We start from the raw sequence: 23543 nt of genomic DNA, 5'->3' as shown, positions 1-23543 counted from the left end.
TCTGTAACTATCCAATCACTGAACATCACTTTCAATCCCTTATTTGCATATGTGGACCTGAACTATCTACAGTATCCCCCTGCTGGCCCAGGGTGGGAAATTCAGTACATAACAAATATTATGTGTTTTATTATAATTATCTCATATTTATCCGCATTTGATAACTTTTTTTCAGCGGGGGTGGAGCAATAATGGGAAGTTGAGGGACCTGCACAGTTCCTTGGGGCTGTCGTTTTCATTTCACGTGAAGGATCTCAGAGGCTCCTCTGAAATTTAATTGATTGATTTCCCCCTCATCTGAAAATCTCAGGGCATAAAAATACAAGATAGAAACGCAAAATACAGAACAAAAACATAAACAAACAAAAAACACCCCCCTCTCCCACAAACACATTTAAAAGAATATAAGATGTTATTTCAGCCCAAGGCCTCAGTTGACAAGGAACGTTTTTGCTTAGTACCTATAGGTAGTATAATGAAGGCCCCAGGCGAGCCTCACTTGGGAGAATAACGCCCCTTTTATAAAAATTCCTCCTCGTTCTTGGTGCCCGCTTGTGGACCCAGAAACATGTCACCTCTTCCTTCAGCCCTTTTATTGGAAATGCAGGCAGGGCACTGCAAGAAAGAGGTAGAGAGGGTAATGTCTTCTGCTCTGAATCTCTCTGTGTATGTGTGTTGGGGGGCAGGCAGGGGGCAGAGAGAGTTAAAGGCCAAAGGCCTGGTTATAGAAGAAACCTTATTGCCTGGTGCCTAAAAATATATGATGCAACTATACAACTGTGAAGCCTATTCTATTTGTGGTAAATTTGTCTGTGAAAGAGTTCTGCATCTTGCCAGGGAGATTGAGAATCTTAAGTTCCTCTTATGCTTTTATCCATTTTTTGTTTTAGATCACTTTTTCAGATTCGTTGCTTTTTTTAACATTTCAGTTTAATATTAGTTAAATAAGGGGCTATATTTCCTTTTCAAGGGGGATTCAGCATCATAAGTTGGTTTGCGGTGTCGTTTATCTGGGTCTGAGGTAACTTCTGTTTCTGCTTGTCTTACTTTTGTATTGTTAAACTTTGGCTGTATCCATGCTACACATTTAAAGTTCTGTGATACCATTTTGAATGGTGGGGTTGGAGCTCCCTCAGGGTGAAATCCCCAGCTCTCATTCCCCACCCCAGGGTCTGGGGGGCATCCTTCAAAGCCACCATAGCCTCATACTCCTTCCAGTCTTGAAGGCAGCCTAGCTTACCTCAGAGGGTTATTGCCAGGATAATTTGGACAGGGATAGCACATCATGTATACCACTTTGACTTCCTTGGAGGAAAGGTGGGGTGTTCAAGTGAAAATAAAGCACCAAGGAAGACCCCCTGAGAGTACAAATGTGTTTTTGAAAGCTGCCTAGAGGTGGTGAGTTAGCCAGGTGGAGAGAGAAGGTGTAGCCCACATCCTAAAATGAAAAGGCAAGAACTTTCAAACCACTGGAACAGATAATACACAATGACTAAATGAGGAAAAGCCGGCCAGCCAACACCTTGGGGAGACAGGCGAGTTTTTATGAGGTGTTGGAAACTGGATCACAGTCAGGGCCCTTTTTTTTTTCTTCAATTCCCATAGGGATGCAAGGCAGGGGGTGTTTGGGGGAAACTATAAAGGAAGCCCAGATCCAGATGCCCTGGCCCTCCTGGTGAGGGGTAAATTAAGGGGCAGGGCAGGTGCTTGGAAGTTGGATGAAGATACCAAGTGTTGACATGGGCCTGAGATGGAGACAGAGAGAAAGCCCACAGTCCATTGGGCAAGGCCTTGGCCAAGATCTGACTTCACAATGGACTGCAGAATGTTTTGTTTCCCAGGAAACCAGGTGTGTTGTTTGAAAGAATCCTGAGATCAGTTAAAAGCTCATTCAACTGTCTCCTTCAGATCAGTTGACACTGCAGATGTCTGTCTGCTTCAGAGAACTGTCTTTTTTGGATCAGTTGACATCGGAAACATCTGTCTCCTTCGGACAACTATCTTTGGCTCAATTGAAAGCCCAGAGAATGGTCTTCTGCCTCCCCTACTGCCACAGAAGGTAAGGTAAGTGGGGAAGAGGGGAGACATTCTGAAGCCTTGTTCTCCCCCCCACCCCATCGGCAGTTTTTAAAGATGCTCCTTGGTTATTTGACCTTCATAAATCCCATGCTCCCAGGGAGTGTTCTGGTTAATTTTCTGAGGTTTTTGGGTTTGTCTCCATCCAAATGGCAGGAGAATTACCACCTCCCCATTCCCCCCACAATTCTACCACCCACAAATAGGAATTTCTAGGAGCTCATTTTTCACTCAGCCCTAAAATACACACTCCACCTCTGCAGGGCTCACACTTGCACCCTTAAATACTCCTTCCCTCAGGTGCATTTCCAGCATCTTGAATTGGTTTCTCAACTCCCAACTCCTATCAGCCCTAGACAGCAGATCCAGGGTGTCAGATGTCATGGCGTACCGGGGGGCAGTTGGGATCTAGACACATAAAACAGGGTGATTTAGCTCTGGAAGGGAAGGGTCATATCTCTTCGGTGGAGGACATGCTCTGCATGCAGAAGCAGGGGTGATGGAAGAAGAACCAGCACCAAATGCGGGGGTGGGGCAAACCATCTGGCAGCGTGGTGCCTAAAAACATATTGTGATAGCGCCAGTGCAACTGTACAATTGTGAAGCCTTTTCTATTTGTGGTGATTGCCAGAGAATAATTTGTCTGTGAAAGAAAGAGTTCTGCTTCTTGCCAAGGAGATTGAGAATCTTAAATTCCCTTTATGCTTTAGACCACTTTTTCCAGATGAATTTGCATTTCATTTCCTTTTATAACGTTTCAGTTCAATATTTGTTAAACGAGGGGCAATGTTTTCTTTTCCAGCTGCCCTGGCCCTCCAGGTGAGGGGTAAATTAAGGGGCAGGGCAGGTGCTTGGAAGCTGGATGAAGATACCAAGTGTTGACATGGGCCTGAGATGGAGAGAGAGAGAGACAGAGAGAGCCCACAGTCCATTGGGTGAGGCCTTGGCCAAGATCTGACTTCACAATGGGCTGCAGAATGTTTTGCTTCCCAGGAAACCAGGTGAGTTGTTTGAAAGGATCTTAAAAGCTCATTCAACTGTCTTCTTCAGTTGACACCAGAGATGTCTTGCTGCTTTAGAGAACTGTCTTTTTTTGGATCAGTTTACATCGGAGACATCTGTCTTCTTCAGAGTCCAGTAAGTAAATTTTTATTTATACCCCGCCCTTCCCGGCCTAGATCGGGCTCAGGGAAGCTAACATCGAATGTCAAATACATTAAAACACAAACAATTGATTAAAATACAGCTTAAAAATTAGAATCAGGATAAAATTAAATGACTGCCCATGAAATTACAACCGTAGGGGTCGATTTAGCATCATAACCCTGGGTAACTAGCTAGCTACTTACTGTCTAGTGTGGAAAGTGGAGCAAAGGACCTTTTTGAGAGAGCAGACCCTGGGATCAGTTCTGCACGCAAAATGAAAAATTGTGTCACTGTGTGCAAAGAGATGTAACCGGCTGCAACCTTTGTCTGTTTAAAAAAATGTGGTGACTTGACACATAGGTAAGAGAGGCTTTCCAACAGAGAAGTGCCAAAATCTCCTCAAAATGTGTGGCTGATGGGCACCATCTGCAAGGAAAATGGAGGAGGAGGAGGCAGCCCTCACCTGGATTTGGAGAGCTTATTCTCATTTATTTGTTTTTATCTCTTTTTCACATCCACCATGTCCACTGCTGGTTGAGCTCATGGAAGCACCCCAGAGGGACTGAAAGATAGATTTTTAAAACCTCATGTATAATAGCACTCCCTTGAGCCCCATTGATTTATAATTATTGATATTAATTGAATTTATGAATTGATTTTTACTAGAGAGTTTCAAAACAACTTGTAAAGATTTAAAAGGCCAAGATGCCATAAAAGCAGACAGTAAAATACACAAAATCCTCAAAGTGTTCATCCACTGGCAATGTGTAACGAGGGAAATACATATCTCCTTCCTCCCCCTGCTAAAAAGCTGAACCCCAAGAGAGGCCCATAATCAATTTAGGAGGCTAGAGATGTTTAGCACAGACTCTTTTATGACACCTCAGCTTGTCCTCTCCTCTGCATAAGAACCAAGTCCCTGGATCTGTGGTCCAAGGCAGACCCCTCCTTGCTGCAGGACAACCTCTTCAATTTCACGGACCTGAGCTTGCAGAAGTGGAAAGACACTATTGGTCATGATGACACTTCCTCATGTCTCCATGGGAGGTCCACCGTCAGGAAGCCATTCACAGGGAATAGGGTCATTCTGTGGCTCATACCTTCAGAAGGATGGGGGAGCACCTGGTGAGTTATTTGCTGGGAAGTGGGTCCTTTGCCCTTGTAAGTGTAGACTGCAACTTTTGAATTCTCAAAAATGGCCATGAGTGAATTTCCCTCCAGCCAAGACCAAAATAGTTTGTAAAGTGGGACCTCTCTAGCATTCTGATGCAGGGCCAGGGGAGCAGAAAGGGAGTGGGGCTTCCTGTCCCTGATGGGTGCTGTAATGTCTTCAAGGAAGAAGAGAAATCCCTAGATGAACAAGGTATGCATGTTTGCATGTTGCACTGGTAACCAGAACCACCAGCTGCATACTGCTGTCCAGGTTGGCAAAGGACCATTGCTCAGTTGTAGAGCATGTGTTTTTGCCTGTGAAATCCCCAATAGGATCTGCAGGCGGGGCTGGGAATGCCCCCTGATAGAATCCCTCTAGAGAACTGCTTCTGCCAGTCAGTGTCAGGAGTGCCTGCAGGAGCCAGGCCCTGTGACCGGTAGGGCTTCGCAGGACTGGGGCTTTCCTAAGTTTGTTCTGAAGAGGCAAGGCACGTCCGCACAGGTGAGGCCTATTGGTAACTCACAGCACCTGGTGGCAAGAGCCGGGAAGGGATATAAGGTCAGCATTTCCCTTTGGCTCTTTGCCACAGCAACACGCTTCCTGCCTTGCTACATTTGGCTTCTTGACTCCTTGCTTCCTGATCCTCAGACCCTTGGCTCCTTGACTCCTGGTTTCCTGACCCTCGGAGCCTTGGCTTCTGGACTCCCGGCTCTCTGACCCTCAGACCCTTGGCTTCCTGACTCCTGGCTTCCGGACTCCCATTCCTGCTCCCACCCCGCCATCTTGCCCCTGGTCCCGACATCCTTTGACCGCCCGTAAACCGGACCGTGACAGTCAGTGTTGACCATACTGAGCTAGATGAGCCAATGTGGTTTGAGTCAGTAGAAGACAGCACCCTGTGTTCTCATTTAAATCAACCCTTTGGGACTGTGAGGACTGGAATCTTATTTTATGTTTAAGCATGGGAGAAACTAGGCTTTATTTCCCCTGGGTCAAAGGCCCAGTTTGGCACCTCCCCATGAACATTTGTGCGCACACATACAAATATGTTGGGAGTCTTAATGGCGCTCCCCTGGAGGCCTCACCCAGGGCAAAAAAACCTGGCTAGCCGCCCTCACCCCTGTAGCTCTGGGTCATAACTCTTTGGTGGAGCACATGCTCTGCATGCAGAAGTTCAATTCCATATGGCAGTGATGGCGAACCTTTTAGAGACCGGGTGCCCAAACTGCAACCCCAAACACACTTATTTATCGCAAAGTGCCAACACGGCAATTTAACCTGAATACTGAGGTTTTAGTTTAGAAGGGAAGGGTGGCGCATATGTGTGGAGAGATAGTGGAGCAATACAGTGGTGCCTCAGTTTTCGAACAGCTTAGTTCTCAAACTACTTGGAACCCGAACACTTCAAACCCGGAAATGAGTGTTCTGGTTTTCAAACCTTTTTTGGAAGCGGAACATGCTCTGTTCTGAGTATAACTTCCACTTTGAGTGCCACACTTCTGTTATGAGAGTGAGGGAAGGCGGGCTGGGCGGCAAGCAAGTAGGCCTCTGCCACCCTCCAGCGCTGGGTCCCTCCGCCACAACAGCAACTACCCCCTCCAACTCCTGCAGCCCCAGTGCTGAGTGTGGGAAGGCTGGGCCGGGGCGGCAAGCGAGCAGGCAAGGGATGTTGGTGCCACACCCCCTCCAGCCTGCTCCTGCTTGCAGGCAAGTGCAAGTGGGATCAGGCTGCTCTGCTAAGGAGCGTTGCTGCTTGCATGGGAACAGGAGCTGGATCGGGGCTGCTCAGCTGGGGAGGTGCAGGCTCCATCACACTTTCCATTGAGGGGTTTGTGGCTGCACTCCCCTCAAGGGAGTCGTTTACCGAGCTCCCACCTCCACATCAGATCCTCTGCAACCTGAAGGCAGCCAGGCTAATAGTAGCTGAGGTTGGAGAAGGTGGATGCAGCCCAAAAGCTGCATCTGAGAGCCCCAGCACCACCTGAAGGCAGCAAAGTGCTCCTAAGCTGAACTGCCCACCCCCTCGCATGGGGTGCAATGGGCTCGCCACCACTGGTATAGCCTTTCTTTGGGCATGGTTCTGAAAGAAATTAAAGTGTGAGGTTTAAATTATATGAATATGAATGCTAAATAAATGCATATTGAGAAATTACAATGCTTTATTTTGTATACAATATATTGTTACGTCCTTGCCAACACGTTACAGAAAGCAAATGTCAGGGGGAAAACCACATGAAGGCAAAAGAGCAGAAATCAAGTGTGTTTGGTTACATAAATTCCAACCTTTGAAAAAGCAACAGATATGATCCCCTCTTTAAAAATAGCCATTACTGGGGACAAGGAAGGGCAGAAAAAGCCACCTCCACAAAGATAGGCAGAAATGGACCCCAACCGAAATATATGGGTACCAGCCATTCAACAAGAACAATTTTGACACTTCAGTCTCAGCACTATATGAGCTTGAAATAGTTCTGCGTGAATGATTGGTAGAGAAAATTTGGGCTAGGATTTGGAAGAAAACAACAATAATCTTTAGAAAAGTTTCCTTTGTTGCAGGGCTGAATGATTACAGGTTCATTTATGACAAAATTCCCACAACCCAATTTATTTTCCAGTGATTTACTAAAGAGAAAATCAAAGTTGTTTGTAAATGCTAAAGCAAGGCCACATTTTTTCCAAGTGAATATTTCATATACAAACGAATTTTTAAAACGATGAAAAAAAGCTACAATACTATTTGAGGCATTCTTTGTCCATTAAACAACAGATACAGTATTTGTTGGGTTTCATAATTCCTCTTCAAAGTGGATAGCGCTTAATTTTCACATTCTTTGGGTGCAGGAGCTTTTGCCAAGCGATTTCTTAAGCGCTATTTGGACATCTTTGTTTCTCAGGCTGTACACCAAGGGGTTCAACAAGGGAGTCACCATTGTGTAAGAGACAGAAATAAAAGTCGTCTCATCTAGCGTGTAACTAGATTTGGGCCTTAAATAGATAATGGAAGCACAACCAAAGTGCACTACGACCACGATAAGATGGGAGGCACAAGTGGAAAAGGCTTTATGCTTCCCAGCCGTTGTGGGGATTTTCAAGACAGTGTTTGCAATTAAAATGTACGAGAGAAGGATGAACAGGAATGAACAAATTACAACCAAAAAAGAAATAAGGGTAATGACAATTTCCCCGATGTAGTTTCGGCCACAGGCTAATTCAAGCAAAGGTGATAAATCACAAAAGAAGTGCTTAAGTTTATTTGGTCCACAGAAAGGCAAGGTAAATATGATTATAGTCTCTGAGGTGGAAAAAAGAAATCCAGTTGTTGCTGAACAAGCCACCAGTTTGGTGCAGAGTCTTTGATTCATCAGAATCTGATAACGTAAAGGTTTGCATATGGAGACATATCGGTCATACCCCATCACTGCTAGAAGCATACAATTTGTACACCCAAAGCCCAGGAAAAGGAACATCTGAGTAACACAGCCAATGAAGGAAATGGTCTTCTTCTCTCTTAGAAGATTTGCCAGCATATTGGGGATAATGACAAGTGAATAGCAGATTTCTGAGAAGGAGAGGATGGAGAGGAAGAAGTACATGGGGACGTGGAGGCTGCGGTTAAGCCGTATCGTAGTGATGATGATTATATTTCCCATCAAAGTTACCAGGTACATAAGAGAGAACACCAGAAACAACATAACCTGCAGGTCTGGGAAATTGGAAAACCCAACAAGGATAAATTCTGTCACTATTGTTTGATTTTTTCTTCCCATTGATGTAGAATCTGAAAATGAACTTTAAAGATGTTACCGATTTCAACAGTGCTCGTCCGCTGATGCTTTATACAAAAATACTGGGGGAGAGGCTTGTTCATAAAATGATTATTTTTTCTTCTTTATTAAATTTATGTACTGCCCTTCAGCTGACTATCACAGGCGACTTTACAACATAAAAACACAAATGCATAATGTGACAGTAAAAATGCAATAGCAATAACAAACCATTTGATGTGCCTTAAACAGCACGCTATACAGCTGCCTGAGAAAAGGCCGCCTCCATTTGCCCAATGGTAGAACCGGCCTCAGTAGACCGAACCTAGCACAACAGTTGTGCAACCAGCAAAATAATTGTGTCACCCCTTAGACCTTTTGTGACATTCACTTTACCAACACGTCTACACTGCAGAGTTGAATGTCTGATATCTCCCTTTCGAGGAATCCTGGGAATGTCTGCCCCCAACTTAGTGAGGTGTAAGAGCCAGTTTACAAAACTGAATTTTCCATAGAACTAAAATTTTAGCAATCAGACAACATTTTGGCATAGTTCATCACCATAGATTAAAATTCTGTATTCTTATAATTGATGGAATTCCACAGTGAATGAATGTCTGGCTACAGCCCACAAACTGAGGAAGGAGCACAGAGGCAAGTGAGCTGAAGAGTTTGAGGCTTCAAAATATTCCTGTCAATTGAAAAATTAACAGCATCACAAGGCATAACTCTGAACACCACTAGAATATTTTATTGAGGAGCATGCCTATCTTAACCTGCCTTTTAAACAGTCATGCAGTCAGTGTCTATTCCAAATTGTAGCACCTCTGCAACGTCTCAGGTTGCAGTCTTCACAAGTCCTGCTAAGCTACCTCATACTCCTTCAGGAAAATATTGGATCTGGAGCGTTGTGCATGAAAAACAGTAACTCTGCCATTGAGTATGAATCTTGTGGCCAAGATAAAAAAGAGTCAGGTGCTTTGAAATTTTTCTTATTTACCTTTAAAGTGGTATAGACAAGAGCATGGGTAGGCAGACTAAGGCCCAGGGGCCAGATCCAGCCCAATTGCCTTCTAAATCTGGCCCTTAGACAGTCTGGGAATCAGCATGTTTTTACAGGAGCAGAATGTATGCTATTATTTAAAATGCATCTCTGGATTATATGTGCGGCATAGGAATTCGTTCATCCCCTCCCCCCAAAAAAATATAGTCCAGCCCACCACAAGGTCTGATGGACAGTGGACTGGCCCCCTGCTGAAAATGATTGCTGATCCCTGGACAAGAGCATGTGAAGGGCTGAATGAATGAATTCAAACCAAAGCTTCAGAACCTCAAACAACAATAGACTTACAAGGAAGCACGATGGATGTTGAGCTCTTCCAAATGACAGCAGTTTGCCACAATATCCTTTTTATGATGTTTCTACTGAGCATGGAACAATGTAAACATGATTATAAATCCCACCAGATATTATCTCCACGGTATTTCAAAACACAAAATAAACCAACCATCTTATTATCAATGGGAGTTGTTAAAATCTACAAGAAATAATTAACAATACATGTAATTTTATTGGGTGCATTTTTTCCTAAAACTCTTTACTTCATCTCTATATCGATACATTTTATTATGCCTACTTGTTTTCCATTTTTTCTTTTATCATGATGCATATTACAGATTGTTTCGGTCTTTCTGATTAAGTGGTTTGCGAATATTGTTTAATAGACGAAAATAGCGTACAGGACAAATGGCTCTGGGGTAAGCCACACCCATCGTCAAAAAGGCAGGGAAAGTTCCATCTCATGAAACCTAACATCTCACAAGGGTACTGAAGACATCAGGGTTCAAGGAGATGAGCGTAAACTATTTTCACAGACTATATATTACTGATGCTCCACAATCAAAGCTAAGCCCCTTTTCCTTCGCAGAGGATACTAAATAATTTAATGGCAGTATCTGCATTCTCAGTGACTTCTGGACCCAGGTGTTCAATCTAATTCCAATTATTGTGGGTCAACCCTTGGCAATGGATCCAGATTTGGCATTACTTTCTCTAGAAAGCAATACAACCCAACCATTGACCACTATCCTCTTGTATTTATGTTCTACGCAGCAGCTAAAAACTCCATTGCTAGTCACTAGAAATCTAGATCCCCATCCCGTGATCATTGGTTAAGGAAGGTTATGGGACACTGCGCTCTCTGAACATCTAACATGTCAGAGAGGGCTTAGCAGCAGGGAGACGAAAACAGACTGTTTCTATCCCATTTGGTAGCTCTTTCTATCCTTTGGCAATGCTGAGCCAAACAAGCATCAACCGTCCCATAGCCCAAATAAACATATGGAGAAGTTTTGTCACTCACAGTTGATATTATATGGTAAACAACTGTCTTGGGCATCTACGTTTTGAGCAGCATTGCATGAATGGTTCTTTTTTCCCATTGTTGTCGTTGGAACCATAGAATCTTAGAGTTGAAAAGGACCCAAGGGTCACCGTCGGCTGTGGTGAGGAGTGCAAGGCCTGCTCCCTTACAAAGCCTTTACCAGCTGGCCTAGGGAGCCAGGCCCAGGCCCTCACACTTCCAGCTATAGACTCCTCTGGCAGAAACTGCCTTCTTGGCTATTGAAGCCACTATTGGTCTCATCAGCTCAATCCACCAGAGCCTGTCTTTGCATACGGGAGAATTCCTCCTTGACACACACACACACACACACACACACACACACACCCAATTAATCCGGTAACTTCTTTCAATACTGCCTGCCATTCCCATTCTCCCCAGATAACAACTTGCTTGCTCTGCTCAGACTGAAGTGAGGAAAAGGTGCTGAAAAATGGACACCATTCAGACCATTCCCACCCAACCACACCATACAGTAGAGTTGCAGCCAACCCTTTTCCACACTACTGAATCAGGTTGGACCTTTCTTCAGATATTTCATATTTTTGAGAGAAGGAAAATCAGCCTGGCAGCTACATTGTTCTGGAATACTAACTGAAGGACAAAGCCACTTCTGACCTCAGGAGGAGGTGGTGTTGCGCGCTTCATGTCCCCAACACGCGCATGGAGGCTGGCTTCCAGCCCCGCGCGATCAGGGGAATCCTCGGGCGTCATCAGGGGGTGTGGCTTGCCTCATCTAAGGCAAGCATGGCCCGGGATCTCCCTCTCGTCATAACTTCTTTGGTTTTGGCGGTTAGGCATTGGTAGGGGTATTGTTATGTAGATGTGTTGGGGGGGGAGGAGCGCCATCACCTCCCCCAAATATTGAAGGGTAGTCCGATAAAGGATTCCTGGGGGCGTGGCCTCGTCCAAAGCCTATGGAGGTCAGGGCCTAAAGCACGCTCCCGAGCGGTGACCCCGGGGGAGTCCCTAGTTGATGTGCATCAGCAGGGCTCCCCCCGCTGGTGTTAACCCTTCCCGGTCTTCAAGCAAACAGGCTGAAGCCGGATAGTCGAATAGGACCAATGCCTGAGCCAATACCACTCTTTACCTGTAACCAATAAAGTTGTGGCCTATTTTAGCCCATTAACCTAAATATTTGTGTCACGTGTCGTTATTCCTACTGGTGGGAGGTGGCAACTTGCCTTGCAACAACCTCATGTGGTCCAGTGCAAGAAAATCGGGGTGAGGGGACCACTCAGACATGATAGCACTGCAAATTACTTATCCATTATATATATATGAATGCTAAAATAAATGCATATTGAAAAATAGCAATACTCCATTTTGTGTACAATATATTATTACATTCTTGCCAACACTGTACAAAAAGCAAATGTCAGAACAAATCATATGAAAGCAAAAGAGCAGAAATTAAGTGTGTTTGGTTACAAGAATTCCAACATTGAAAAAGCAGACTCCAAATGTTTTGTGTCACTGGGATGGCGAGAATTCTGTATTGATTAGCTATGAATGTTTGTATGTGATGCCAGTAAAAGGTTTGATGATGATGAAAAAGCAGATTCTCTCCTTAAAAAATACCATCACGGGACAAGGAAGGGCAGAAAAAGCCACATCCGCAAAGATAAACAGATACGTACCCCAAACTGACCCCAAAAGAAATATACAGGTACCAGCCAGGGACCTGGGCAGGGGGAGAGTTCATGCCGCTGCCCAGGAGAAGCTGCTCGCTGCTATCCCATAAGCCAGGACAGCGAGCTGTGATCCCACTTGCTGTCCTGGCTTCTGGGATTCAGAATATTTTTTTTCTTGTTTTCCTCCTCCAAAAACTAGGTGCGTCTTATGGTCTGGTGTGTCTTATAGAGCGAAAAATACAGTACTTAATTCGTTCCGGAGGTAGGTTCTTAACCTGAAACTGTTCTTATCCTGAAGCACCACTTTAGCAAATGGGGCTGCCGCGCCGCTGCTATGCGATTCAGTTCTCATCCTGAAGCAAAGTTCTTAACCCGGGGTACTATTTCTGGATCAGCGGAGTCTGTAACCTGAAGCGTCTGTAACCTGAAGCGTATGTAACCTGAGGTACCACTGTATACGGGTACCAGCCATTCAACAAGAACAATTTTGACACTTCAGTCTCAGCACTATATGAGCTTGAAATAGTTCTGCCTGAATGATTGGTAGAGAAAATGTGGGCTAGGATTTGGGAGAAAACAACAGTCATCTTTAGAAAAATTTCCTTTGTTGCAGGGCTGAATGATTACAGGTTCATTTATGAGAAAATTCCCACAACGCAATTTATTTTCCAGTGATGTAATAAAGAGAAAATCAAAGTTGTCTGTAAATGCTAAAGCAAGGCCACATTTTTCCAAGTGAATATTTCATATACAAATGAATTTTTTAAAAGATGAGAAAAAGCTACAATACTATTTGAGGCGTTCTTTGTACATTAAACAACAGATACAGTATTTGTTGGCTTTCATAATTCCTCTTCAAGCTGGATTACGCTTAATTTTCAAATTCTTTGGTGGCAGGAGCTTTTGCCAAGCGATTTCTTAAGTGCTATCTGGACATCTTTGTTTCTCAGGCTGTACACTAAAGGGTTCAACAAGGGAGTCACCATTGTGTAAGAGACAGTAATAAAAGTAGTCTGATCTAGCGTGTAACTTGATTTGGGCCCTAAATAGATAATGCCAGCACAACCAAAGTGCACCACGACCACAATAAGATGGGAGGCACAAGTAGAAAAGGCTTTACGCTTCCCAGCCGTTGTGGGAATTTTCAAGACAGTGTTTGCAATTAAAATGTATGAGAGAAGGATGAACAGGAATGCACAAATTACAACCAAAACACAAATAATGAAAATGACAATTTCTCCTATGTAGTTTCGGCCACAGGCTAATTCAAGCAAAGGTGCTAAATCACACAAAAAGTGCTTAAGTTTATTTGGTCCACAGAAAGGCAAGGTAAATACGATTATAGTCTCTGTGGTGGAAAAAAGAAATCCAGTTGTTGCTGAACAAGCTACCAGTTTGATGCAGAGACTTTGATTCATCAGAATCTGATAACGTAAAGGTTTGCATATGGAGACATATCGGTCATACCCCATCACTGCTAGAAGAAAACAATTTGTGCATGCAAAGCCCAGGAAAATGCACATCTGAGTGGCACAGCCAATGAAGGAAATGGTCTTCTTCTCTCTCAGAAAATTTGCAAGCATATTGGGGATAATGACAAGTGAATAGCAGATTTCTGAGAAGGAGAGGATGGAGAGGAAGAAGTACATGGGGGTGTGGAGGCTGCGATCAATCCGTATCGTAGTGATGATGATTATATTTGCAATCAAAGTTACCAGGTAGATTAGAGAGAACACAAGAAACAATGGAACCTGCAGGTCTGGGAAATTGGAAAATCCAGCGAAGATAAATTCTGTCACCGCTGTTTGATTTTCTCTTCCCATTGATGCAGCATCTGAAAATAAACTTTAAAGATGTTACCAATTTCAACAGTGCTCGTCCGCTGATGCTTTATACAAAAATACTGGGGGAGAGGCTTGTTCATAAAATAATTATTTATTTTTTGTTCTTTATTAGATTTATGTACCGCCCTTCAGCTGACTATCACAGGCCACTTTACAACATAAAAACACAAAATGCATAATGTGACCGTAAAAATGCAATAATACCAAATTAAAGAACAAGCCATTTGATGTGCCTTAAACATCACTCTATACAGCTGCCTGAGAAAAGGCCATCTCCATTTGCCCAATGGTAGAGCCGGCCTCGGTAGACAGAGCTAGCACAATGGTTGAGGAACCAGCAACCTAATTGTGTCACCCCTTAGACCTTTTATGACATTCACTTTACCAACACGTCTACACTGCAGAGTTGAATGTCTGATATCTCCCTTTCGAGGAATCCTGGGAATGTCTGCCCCCAACTTAGTGAGGTGTAAGAGCCAGTTTACAAAACTGAATTTTCCATAGAACTAAAATTTTAGCAATCAGACAACATTTTGGCATAGTTCATCACCATAGATTAAAATTCTGTATTCTTTAAATAGATGTAATTCCACAGTGAATGAATGTCTGGCTACAGCCCACAAACTGAGGAAGGAGCACAGAGGCAACTGAGCTGAAGAGTTTGAGGCTTCACAATATTCCTGTCAATTGCAAAATTAACAGCATCACAAGGCATAACTCTGAACACGACTAGAATATTTTATTGAGGAGCATGCTTTTCTTCAGCTGCCTTTTAAAGAGTCATACATGTCTATTCCAAATTGTAGCACCTCTCCAGGTCTCAGGTAGATATCTTCACTAGTCCTGCTAAGCTACCTCATACCCTTTTGGAAAAATATTGGATCTGGAGCCTTCTGTATGGAAAACAGTAACTCTGCCATTGAGTATGAATCTTGTTCCCAAGACAAAAAGGAGTCAGGGGGCTTTGAAATTGTTCTTATTTCCCTTTAAATTGGCAAATCAAGAGCATCAGAAGGGCTGAATGAATGAATTCAAACCAAAGCTGCAGAACCCCAAAACACAATAGACTTACAAGGAAGCACGATGGATGTTGAGCTCTTCCAAATGACAGCAGTTTGCCACAGTATCCTTTTTATGATGTTTTTATTGAGCATGGAATGATGTAAACCAGTTTATGAATCCCACCAGATATTATCTCCACGGTGTTTCAAAACGTAAAATAAATCAACCATCTTATTATCAAAGGGAGTTGTTAAAAGCTACAAGTTATAATTAACAATACATATAATTTTATTGGGTGTATTTTTTCCTAAAACTGTGGACTTCATCTCTATATCGATACATTTTATTATGTCTACTTGTTTTCCACTTTTTTATTTTATCATGATGAATATTACAGATTGTTTCTGTGTAAAGTGTAGTGTGGTCTTTCTGATTAAGTGGTGTGTGAATATTGTTTAATAAATAAAAATAGCGTACAGGACAAATGGCTCTGAGGTAAGCCACACCAATTGTCAAAAAGGCAGGGCAAGTTCCATCTCATGAAACCTAACATCTCACAAGGTTACTGAAGACATCAGGGTTCAAGGAGATGAGTGTAAACTGACTATTTTCACAGATTATATATTACTGATGCTCCACAATCCAAGCTAAGCCCCTTTTCCTTTGCAGAGGGTACTAAATAATTTCATGGCAGTATCTGCATTCTCAATGATTTCTGGACCCAGGTGTTCAATCTAATTCCTATTATTGTGGGTCAACCCTTGACAATGGATCCAGATTTGGCATTACTTTCTCTAGAAAGCAATACAACCCAACCATTGACCGCTATCCTCTTGTATTTATGTTCTAAGCAGCAGCTAAAATCTCCATTGCTAGTCACTGGAACTCCAGATCCCCATACCGGTATTGTTGGTTTGGAAGGTTATGGGACATTGCTCTCTCTAAACATCTAACATGCCAGAGAGGGCATTAAAAAACTTTGAGGAAATAAGAGAACACATCTCAGACTGGTTCCAATACCATCAGTTATTTGAAAAATTTAAATCTGACAAACAAAAGGGGTTCTCAACAGAAATTTCCCGATTCGAATCTGATCTTGTAAATTCTAAAAAAAAAACTCTTTCCACAACTTATCGACTCCTTCTTGACTATACAGTCAAGGAGGAGGAGGCAACAGTGGCAATGGTGAGGTGGTCCCAGGATTTTGGCCATTCAATAACCATGGCCCAATGGGAAAATTTATGGAAAATCAATTGGAAATTCACAAATTGTTACCCGATTAGAGAGAACTTTCAAAAAATGCAACATCAATGGTATCTAACACCATGGAAACTTTCAAAAATGTATAAAAATGTGTCATGTAATTGTTGGAGATGCGGTGAATCAGGAACATTCTATCATATGTGGTGGATATGTAGGAAAATACAGGTATTCTGGGAGAGTGTCCATGTAGAACTGCAAAAAATGCTAAAGATCTCTTACAATAAAAAACCAGAGGCCTACCTCCTGGGAATAACAGATTTGAATATTCCACAAAAGAGGAAGGGTATCTTTTTATATGCGACGGCGGCAGCAAGAGTTTTGATCGCAGCAAAATGGAAGAGTAATGAAATCCCCTCTATACAAGATTGGATCCAAAAGCTGACAGAATATGCCGAATTAGATGGTTTATCAGAAAAAATAAAGAATAAATCAAAACAGGAATTTGTTTCAAAATGGGAGGTTTTCAAAGATTATCTGAAAAATAAATATAGTAGTTTAAATTCTGTTGCAGCATTCGAGGAACTTCAGTAATACTTGCAAGGTAGATATAAGAGATTAGATTTATTGAGAATAAGTTTAATTATTATAAAAGCGTGTACTGGCAAAAAGTAATATATATTTGAAATATGGAATAGACGGTGTAATGGATTTAGGGGTTGCTTGTGCGTAAGTTGCCGCCACTGCTGGCGAGGTTACATGGTTAAACCCTTTATGACTAAACAGCCTCCAGCATCGTGACTGTCTCAGTCGCTGGCAGAATCCGTCAGTGGGCGTTTCTTGAACCTTTTCCAGCATAAAAGTTGTTTGACGCCAAGTCTCCTCCTACTCTCCCTGCACGGAAGTCTTCTGCGCAGGGAGAGTGTGGGCAACGGAGTACCCGTACTGTCTCCGCTGGTCTCCGGCGAGGAGTCTTGGAGCCTCCTCTCCGATTCCCCCATCTACCCCCCTTCTCCACTGGTGTTACGCTGATTTCCTTCCCCAGCAGATGGGCTGCCTCTCTCCCTACTGGGACCCTCTCTGGCATCCCTCTGGAGCCTTCCCTCCGCCTCTAGCTCCGATGGCAGTTCCCTGACAACCTCCTCCCCCCCCCAGGACCCCCTCCACCCCCGGCCCGACCTTCTGATCCAACCTCGTCCCTTTCCTCGGCCGACGATGCGGGGAAGCCCCTGAAGGAGCTGTCGCTATCCTCTGAGGATTCAAAACCCGCTTCCCACCCGCTCCGTTATCTTCCTGCGGGGTGGGCCTCCCAGTCTGATTCTTCTCTCTCTGACACTTCCCCTCCCTCCTCTTCGGAGGCAGGAAAACCCACAAAGTCCTCTTCGTCGTCTGTGGTTCCAAATTCTTCCTCCCAGAATCTCGCTAGTGGTTTCGGTTTATCTGGGAAAAGGCTGTGGAATTCTTCCACTAGATACCCATCATTGATCGCCTCAGCGGGGACCCATGTGTTTTCTGACTCGGGTTCTCCCTCCCAAGCCACCAAGTACTCCACCTGGTGCCCTCGCCACCTTGAATCGAGTATTTCCGTGGCTTGGTTGTGGTATTCCCTCTCCTCTACCCGCGGGTGGGTGGTGACTCCTCCCTCCAGCCCTGGAAATTCCCGCCCCTCCCTGTATGGTGAGAGTAGGGACCTATGGAACACTGGATGTATCTTCATGCTGTCAGGCAACTTGAGCTTGAATGCCACAGGGTTCACCTACTGTGTTACCTCAAAAGGTCCCAGCCGCCTTGGCTGCAACTTCTTGCACCCTCCCTTTAGGGGTAACCCTTGGGTTGACAACCACACTCGGTCTCCCACCCGTATGGCCTCCCCCTCCCAATGGTGCTTGTCTGCCTGCCTCTTGTAAACTTCCTTGGCCCGCTCCAAGTTCATCTTGAGTTGTTGGTGCAAGGCCTCCATTTCTTCCACAAACTGCTCTGCCGCAGGTACACTCCACCCTTCCTCCCCCCTCCCTGGGAAGGCCCTGGGGTGACACCCATAATTGGCCATGAACGGGCTCATCCCCGTGGACACATGTTCAGCGTTATTGTACGCAATTTCAGCCAGTGCTAGTTTCTCTACCCAATCATTCTGTCTCTCGCTGACGTAGCAGCGTAGATATTGCTGGAGTATACTGTTCGCTCTTTCTGCTTGCCCGTTGGTTTCTGGGTGTCGCGCCGTCGAGAAGCCCACCTCTACCTGCAGCAAGCTCATGAGTTTCCTCCAGAACCGGGAAGTGAATTGTTTCCCGCGATCTGAGATGACCCTTGAGGGCGCCCCATGCAACCTGAAGATGTGATCCACAAACAACTTAGCTGTCTCCTCTGCCATCACTGCATGTGAGCAAGCTATGAAATGGCACATCTTCGTCATTAGATCGACTACTACCATGACTGCTGTCTTCCCCCTTGACTTGGGCAAATCTGTCATAAAATCAATGGACACCACCTCCCAGGGTTTTCCTGGCATGGGTAAGGGTTCCAGTAACCCTGCGGGGGCAGCCCTCTCCCCCTTTTCCCTTTGGCAGCGGTCGCACCCCTGTACATATTCCCATACATCCTCCCTCACCCTTGGCCACCAGAACTACCTGGTGACGAGCAGCATGGTTTTGTGCTGTCCAAAGTGCCCAGCTGTAGGGTTGTTGTGGAGCTGTTTGAGTACCTTCCCCCTCAAGGTCTCCCCCGGTACATACAGCGCCCCCTTATAGTACAGCACCCCTTCCTTTTTCTCAAACCCTCCATGGTTTTCCCTTCCATCTCGGAGTTCCCTGATTTTAGTTTGAGCGAACACGTCATTTCTAGTAAGCCCGGCCAGTTCTCGTTTCCCAACCAAGGCTCCCCCACACACCCATCGGTCCTCGGGGATCACGTGTCGGATCTCCGGCGGTCCCTCTCCTTCCATGTACTCCGGTTTCTGGGAGAGAGCATCTGCTCTTACGTTTTCCTCTCCCGGCACATATCGGATCTCGAAGGAAAACTTGGAGAACTCCTGTGCCCATCGAATCTGTCTCTGGTTGAGTACTCGCGCGGTCCTCCAGTATTCCAAGTTCTTGTGATCAGTACAAACCTGGATCTTGTGCTGCGCCCCTATTAACAGATGTCTCCATCGGCGAAACACCACATAGATCGCCAGCAGTTCGCGGTCATACACCGTATAGTTTTGCTCCGACTTGCTCAGCTTCCTCGAGAAAAAGGCACACGGCTTCCAGTCCTGCTTGCCCCCCCCCCTGGCTGCAAAAGTACCGCCCCAATGGCTCGGTCGGACACATCGGTCTCTAGCCTCATGGGCTTCTCCAGATTAACGTGCAGGAGCTGCTCTTCCGAAGCGAACGCCTTCTTCAGTCTTTCATATGATTGCTGGGCACTTTTTGTCCAGGCGAACTTCCTTTTGCTACTGAGACAATCTGTGATGGGGGCCGTCAAGTGGGCGAAGTTCTTGATGAACTTCCTGTAGAAGTTGCTGAACCCTAGGAACCTCTGCACATCCTTCCGGGTTTTGGGGGCCTTCCATTCCAGCACCGCCTGCACCTTGCTTGGGTCCATAGCTAGTCCCTTGTCTGACAGCTTGTACCCCAGAAACTCAACCTCTCTGGTGTGAAATTTGCATTTTTCCAGCTTGACCCACAACTGGTGCTTCTGCAGCCTCTTTAGTACTTCCCTGATGTCTCTGACATGTTGCTTCTCATTGTCTGAATAGATTAAGACGTCGTCCAAGAAGGCTACGCAGTTCTTGTACAGCAGGGGCCCCAACACGTGGTGCATGAATGCTTGAAACCAGGCGGAGCCCGATTGTAATCCAAATGGCATGACTAAGTACTCAAAAGCCCCCAGGGGGGTGAACATGGTGGTTTTCCATTCGTCCCCCTTCCCTTACCCTGATCAAATTGTACGCTCTCCTGAGGTCCAGCTTGGTAAAAATTTTCCCCTGCCTCACCCGTGTTAAAATGTCGTCAATCCTGGGCATTGGGAAGGTCACGGGTTCCGATACCAGGTTTAACGTCCTATAATCCATGACCAGTCTGGGCTGATTAGTCCCTTTTTTGTCCACAAAGAACACCGGACTGCCCCCCACCGCCTTTGATTCCCTTATGAACCCCCTCTTCAGGTTCTTGTCAATAAACTGCCATAACTCCTGCATCTCCCGGTCCGACATGGCATACAGCTTACCCACAGGCAGCTGAGCCCCTGGGATTAAGTTGATTTGGCAGTCAAAGGGCCTATGGGGGGGTAGTCTGTCTGCCTCCTTCTCGCTGAAGACTTCCTTTAGGTCAGTGTATGGTGGTGGCACCTCTCCCTTTGTTTCCACCGGCAGCCCAGCCACCCTGACCACTGTCATTCTTGGGGTTCCCCCCCCAGACAGTGTTCCAAACAGTAAAGTGACCCAAAGGTGACTCACCGCTGATGCCATGACACTACTGGATCATGCAGTGCCAGCCAGCTCATTCCCAATATTATTGGGGGTCCTGCCAGTGTGGCCACGTGAAAGGCAATGGTCTCCGTGTGCCTGGAAACCCTCATTCGCATTGGTGGGGTCTGGTGTGTCACTTCCCCTCCCAGAAGTTCCCTGCCATCGATGGTGGTCACTTGCAAGGGAAAATCCAGGGGCAGCAGGTGTAGTTGGTGCTCCAGAGCGAAGTCCCTGCTGAAGAAATTGCAGGAGCTGCCCGAATCCAGCAGCCCCTCAACCTTGACTGGGTGCCCATTCGGGAGCTCTAGCACCACTTCTATGGCTATAGCTGCCCTGGGGGGGTCAGGCTGGGGCACTTCTATTGGTTGCTGGCCTGGCTGCTGGCCCCACTGGTTGGCAGCCAGGCGTTGTCGTTTCCCTGCGCCTCCCCTTCCTCCCCCTTCTCCTCACAGCCAGCAGCCCCCACCATCCCTTGCCAGGCCTTTCTTTGAGGGCAGACCCTGGCAAAATGTCCTGGCCGTTGGCAGAGAAAATACTTCTTGGTGGTTTTCCAATCCTTTCCCTCCCTCTTGCGACCTTCACTGGAGTTTGAAACCTCTCTCTCTCGCGCGCGCCATCTATTTCCATTGGCTCAGCCGCCTGGGAAAGCTGTCTCGGTATTTCAGGAATGCGGTAGTCATGGCAACATTCCCCTCTCACTTCGCGTTTCTCCTGAGCCCGCGCTTCCTGCCGCACTCCAATCACAAGCACAGCCTTGGTCAGCTGATCCATCGACTGTGGGAGGGGCGCGGGGGACAGCTCGTCCTTCACCGTTGGGGACAACCCCTCCTCAAACAACATTTGAATAGGTTCAGAGTCCAGATCCCACCCGAGACGGTGAATCAACATTGCAAAGCGCGACCAGTAGTCTCTAACTGACTGGCTCCCCTGCTTGCACCCCATCAGTTCTCGCCGAGTCACACTTTGCTGGACTTCACTGGAATACATCGTATCCATTGCCTGAAAGAATTTCTTAAGGTCCTTCAAGGCATGATTTTGCGTCGTCATAAGGGGCCTGATCCATTCCCTTGCCCCATCCTCCAGATGCCCCACAATGTAGGCTACCCTTTGCTCATTGTTAACAAAGTCATCATGCTGCAGTTCCAAAGCGTACTCTATTTCCGTTCGGAACGCATTGTAGTCCTGGGGTTTCCCCCCAAACTTGTGTACCAGCCCCGGTACCTTCCTTGCGATGGGGGTGGGTCTGACCTGAGCATCCTGAGCTCGTCTTTCGTCCAGCCGCGCCGTCAGGAGAGCTACATGCTGTTCCAAGTCTCGGTTTCTCTCTACCAGACCTTGCAGTGCAGCCGCTTGCTCTGTCTCTCCGGCTCCTCTGGTCTGGCTCATGGTGCTGCCTCTCTGGAGCTGCGCACAAGCAACGTCGGTGACTGACGGATTGCTGTAATGGATTTAGGGGTTGCTCGTGCGTAAGTTGCCGCCACTGCTGGCGAGGTTACCTGGTTAAACCCTTTCTGACTGAACAGCCTCCAGCATCGTAACTGTCTCAGTCGCTGGCAGAATCCATCAGTGGGCGTTTCTTGAACCTTTTCCAGCATAAAAGTTGTTTGACGCCAAGTCTCCTCCTACTCTCCCTGCACGGAAGTCTTCTGCGCAGGGAGGGTGTGGGCAACGGAGTACCCGTACTCTCTCCGCTGGTCTCCGGCGAGGAGTCTTAGAGCCTCCTCTCTGATTCCCCCATCTGCCCCCCTTCTCCACTGGTGTTACGCTGATTTCCTTCCCCAGCAGATGGGCTGCCTCTCTCCCTACTGGGACCCTCTCCGGCATCCCTCTGGAGCCTTCCCTCCACCTCTAGCTCCGATGGCAGTTCCCTGACAGACGGGAGGTTGGGTCTTTAGTGTTAAGACCAATAGATGTTTTATTGTTTGCTAAGAAAATTATGTGTCTATGGTTATTTTTGTAATTTGTGTGTAATTTGGTATTTGCGTGTGTATGTTTTTCTTGTTGTATAAATAAAAAACTTTTTTAAAAATGCCAGAGGGGGCTTAGCGGCTGGGAAACGAAAACAGGCTGTTTCTATTGGTAGCTCTTTCTATCCTTTGGCAATGCCGAGCTAAACAAGCACCAACTGTCCCATAGCCCAAATAAACCTATGGAGAAGTTCTCCGTATGTTTAGTTGATATTATATGGTATTATATAGTTGATATTATATAGTAAACACCTGGCTTGGGCATCTACGTTTTTAGCAGCATTGCATGAATGGTTCTTTTTTCCATTGTTGTTGTTGGAATCATAGAATCTTAGAGTTGGAAGGGACATGTCATGAATGAGCCAGCTCCCAGTGAAGGAAGCAGTTACGAAGAGAGAGGGTTGAATGGCAGACAAGAGGAGCCTTGACCAGGGTCAACTCCTCCGCCCGTTGGAATGACAACTGATAATGTTGCACGCGAGCAGGAACCTAGCCAAAGCTGTCAGGAGTTTCAAACAGGAGCGAACAGAAACATGGGTAGTTCATCAGAAAAGGAAGAGACTGCGCTAAGCCAATAAGTGTGGATAATAGGTGAAGGGGCGGTTGTTAGGAAGAAAAACAAGAGAATTAGGGTTAGTAAGTTCAATATCTTCCGTCATCACAGGAAGGAGTCAGAAGGGTCATCATGATTAGTGGAGAATGGCGGCACTGTAGAGTCATCTGGAGAACACTGTTCTTGCAATAAATCTTCCTTTTTAATTAACCATGCTGGCTGCGTTATCAAGTCGGAAACTGGGACTCCTGACAGGACCCAAGGGCCACCATCAGCTGCGGTGAGGACTGCAGGGCCTGCTCCCTTAAAGGCCTTTCCAGCTGACCTAGGGGGCGAGGCCCAGGCCCTCACACTT

General features: G+C 45.8%; 2 long non-coding RNA genes and 1 pseudogene across 10 annotated transcripts in view; 2 read left to right on the top strand and 1 right to left on the bottom strand.

Moving 5' to 3' along the window:
• The first annotated feature begins 106 nt into the window (after window positions 1–106).
• Window positions 107–23543, top strand: part of LOC310697135 — a 74728-nt gene continuing 51291 nt past the window's right edge. For 2 of the 8 annotated variants that reach the window (XR_014520946.1, XR_014520948.1), the window contains exons 1-2: window positions 107–2064; window positions 3127–3213. This is a non-coding gene — a long non-coding RNA (uncharacterized lncRNA). Of the gene's footprint in view, window positions 2065–2878; window positions 3078–3126; window positions 3214–10922; window positions 11252–23543 lie in introns of those variants that run through there. The other 6 variants (XR_014520949.1, XR_014520951.1, XR_014520952.1 and 3 more) reach the window with 6 other exon arrangements.
• On the bottom strand, window positions 7084–15450 carry LOC310697127 (olfactory receptor 10T2-like; annotated as a pseudogene). The gene is made up of 2 exons: window positions 13697–15450; window positions 7084–7842 (listed from the first exon to the last, which is right to left on the bottom strand). The product of its transcript is annotated as an olfactory receptor 10T2-like (transcript).
• LOC310697142 lies at window positions 15450–23398 on the top strand. Its single transcript, XR_014520960.1, has 2 exons — window positions 15450–16031; window positions 22824–23398. It is a non-coding gene; the product is annotated as an uncharacterized lncRNA (long non-coding RNA).

The sequence above is a fragment of the Podarcis liolepis genome, assembly GCF_965112155.1.
Source record: "Podarcis liolepis genome assembly, chromosome: 17".
Classification (NCBI taxonomy): Eukaryota; Metazoa; Chordata; class Lepidosauria; order Squamata; family Lacertidae; genus Podarcis; species Podarcis liolepis.
This window is presented reverse-complemented; position numbering and strand designations above follow the sequence as displayed.